Source organism: Bactrocera latifrons, unplaced genomic scaffold (assembly GCF_001853355.1).
Source record: "Bactrocera latifrons isolate USDA-ARS-PBARC rearing strain unplaced genomic scaffold, ASM185335v1 scaffold_74, whole genome shotgun sequence".
Taxonomy (NCBI): Eukaryota; Metazoa; Arthropoda; class Insecta; order Diptera; family Tephritidae; genus Bactrocera; species Bactrocera latifrons.
The window spans coordinates 853,868-857,082 of record NW_017537423.1 but is presented as its reverse complement, the minus strand read 5'-3'; the positions used below and the strand labels follow the sequence as shown (position 1 = coordinate 857,082).

The following is a 3,215-nucleotide window of genomic DNA, read 5'->3' as shown; positions in this document are numbered from 1 at the left end:
TAATCAAATATTTTTTTTCAAAAATTTTGAATTTGCATTTTTGAAATCGCAATATTGTTTCGTATTTATTTGTTTAGTTTACTCGTGTATATAAATATTAAATAATTTTTTCTTTCTTTCTTTCCAGGCAATATGGAATTGTAAGAACGTAAGTAAAATTGATTTCTGTTCAATTAATTTTATTTTGTTAGCATTATATATACCTAAATTGTGTTGTATATTTTTTGTATGCAAAATTTTTCTCTCAAAATTCTTATACCATATAACAAAAAAGCCTCCAGTTGGTAAAAATTTATATGCCAATCATGCTTTTTCGCTCAAAACATCTGGAATTTTTCATTAAAAACTCTCTCCCTTTACAAATTCGTTTAGATATAGTAACGGTTATAGGTAACCAATAGCAGGATTCACAAAATAGTATACATATGTATACATGTCTCTTCGCTTTGGGATTCTAATCATAATTTTGCTACAATAAATTTGATCGATTTGTTCACGCATGACAAATTTCTGACGAAATCATGACAACGACGAATGAATTCTTTTATTGCATAAAAAGTTTTCATCACGTCCAGCCAGTAACACACAGGCATTTTGAGATGTTAAAACGATATAATTGACTACTTGTACAGGTTTTCTATTAATTCATATTAAATAAATTGTCAAAACTAAAAATTTTACACCAATACTTGACAAATTGCTGTTAATCATTTCTATTTTAATACATTGCAATTATGTTGTCAAAATTATTTGTGGATTTCCAACAATTTTAAAATGACAATGGAGGTGTAAAAAATATAAAATTAGATGATTTATTAGTTTTGCTAATATAACTAACTCATTTATGGGAATATATCATACCACTGTCATTCATACTAAAAATGCTTAAAAAAAGCAAAAAATGTGTTATTATCTATCAATTTTATCTTGATATCCTTCCAATAAAATGTCTAAACTAACTTCTGAAGAGTGTTTAGTAAGTTTTCACTGCTGTCATGCCTGACAATTCCGTGACAAAGTGCTGACATTAGCAAATCAATATATTTGTTGCAAAAAATAACGATCACGTCTAGACACTTATCTATACCAGTAGCTAACGTGCTCTTGACTGTTTGTCTGTCCCGAATTAGTGTGTTTTTCGGATTTTTGTCAGCAAACCTCCACTTTCCACCGCTTGGTGGTTCATGTCAGTGCACCTACACATTAATTATTGACTGCGGTAAAGCGATTAACGTTTCACTCATCCGTAATTGCGTTTCGTTGTTTGCGTTGATGACCAACAGAGCGATGCCAGCAACAGTTGCTGTGCCAATACAAAAGCAACAATAACTAATAGCATTCCATTGAGTGGTTGAGCTAAGTGTAAACCCCACAGACACGCACACACACATGCATGCAAGCAAAGGCGTAGACAGCCACCCACAAATAAACACATTAGAGCCGGTGTCGTGTAAACTTGCATGGTTTCCTTGTTGGGCGGCCGAGTACGACTCACTTTGGTTCGTTTAAGGCATGTGTGTTTGTGACAATGCCCGCATTTGTGGCTGTTACCCTGACAGACACTCATGTATACATATATAGGGAGACCAGCTGCTGTATTGTCACCCAGCGCCGCAGGTGCGCACAGCGATCCGTCCGCTGCCTTTTCTACTGACAGCGTTTTCGATTGCATTGTGCTTCGTTGCCTCTGCTATGCTTTGATTTCGTTCGTTTCGATTCGATTCGGTTTGATTTGGTTTGGCCTGACAGTTGCCAATGGCAGCGGCAAATTTGCTACATTTTGATTAATCTACACACATACAAACACGCATTAATACAATCCAAAAAATTTTACCTACGTATATATGTACATATACACATGTATCTGTGTCTGCGTTTGCTTACGTGTGTCGGCAGAAAAATATTTACCTTCCACGCTTGCCTTGCCCCAGCGCTCAAAGCGCTGAAAATCCAGCTTGTGCACGCTCGGGGCCATGCAATGACTGTGGGTCAGGCCAACCAACCACAAAAGTACCCACCATTACATGACCGCCTTGTAGGTTGCAAGTCAATTTTGCTGTTTATCGAGGCATACTTTGTGGCGCACACCTCACTGTTCGCTCAACAGCAGCACCTCCTGACATTTTCGCCCGATTTCCCACAACGCACGATAAATCTACCACCGCGCTTACACAAATTTGCATAAAAAATTCGTTTAGCCCATAAAAGTATGCTAGGCCGAAAATTGCAGCAGCCTCGCATATGCCGCTCATGTGCAGTTAGTTAGCTGCTAGGCACCTGGCGTGCTATTTCATACGCTCTGACTTTTAACTAATTTCTGTGGCGCTTACCCCACCACATTTATTCCCCAACAATTATATATACCCCAGCTAAGTATTTTAGCCTGCCAACCCACATACGCTTCCGTCGTAATGAAAATGCAGCTCTCATGGCGGTCCCCGCTTTTTGCCAGCTAGTAACTACCTCCGGTTGCTGCATTTAATTGCATTTTACAGCCACATTTAACGAATTTAACCGAGCTATGCGGCGTAAAGTATGTAACGTTTACGGCGTTGCGGATTTTTATAAATTTTGCTCGCTCTTTGGTTTTCGTTTTTTTTTGTTTTTTACTTTGTCGCGCACATTTATCCACCTGCTTGTGTTAATTGGTTTGCCTGAAATCGCATTTTTGATTATTATTATCGCACGTACTGTTAATTTGTTATAAGCCCGAAAGTATGCTAACCAATTTGTGTATATGCGAATTTTATTCAATTAAATGTTTTGCGTGCAACTTGTAGTGAAGTGGCAAATATTTAATATTGGATTTAAAACGAGCAGAATTTATGTGTTGAGTAAATTGAATTGGTTTAATGCTATCCTGTACTTTTAGGCGCATGAGAGGTAGGGTTGTGTTTTCTGCCAAATTATGTATTGCTTTGTTATTACAAAACTATACGTATATATTTTTTAATTTGTCCAATTTAATTAACAAGTTCTTGTTTTTTAATAAAAATTAATTAATAATTTTTAAATTTAAGATGTGTATAAGAGACAGGATATGCTGTAGCGCAGCTACTTAGCCACTTTAATGCAGGCTATATATGAATATATACATACTATATGCTAACTATAAAAGAAAGAATAGAATCACATACACAAACATAGTGAAAAATTATTTGAGATAGATTTTTTTTGTAATAATAAATAAATTCCTAGTCTGTATGTGCCTTCAA

The 3,215-nt window shown here is 36.0% G+C and overlaps 1 protein-coding gene across 1 annotated transcript in view; it reads left to right on the top strand.

The window, feature by feature from the left end:
- Window positions 1-3,215, top strand: part of LOC108976255 (calcitonin gene-related peptide type 1 receptor) — a gene marked incomplete in the record, with an annotated part of 342,301 nt that overhangs the window by 200,780 nt on the left and 138,306 nt on the right. The window contains 1 exon segment of the mRNA XM_018945214.1: window positions 128-148.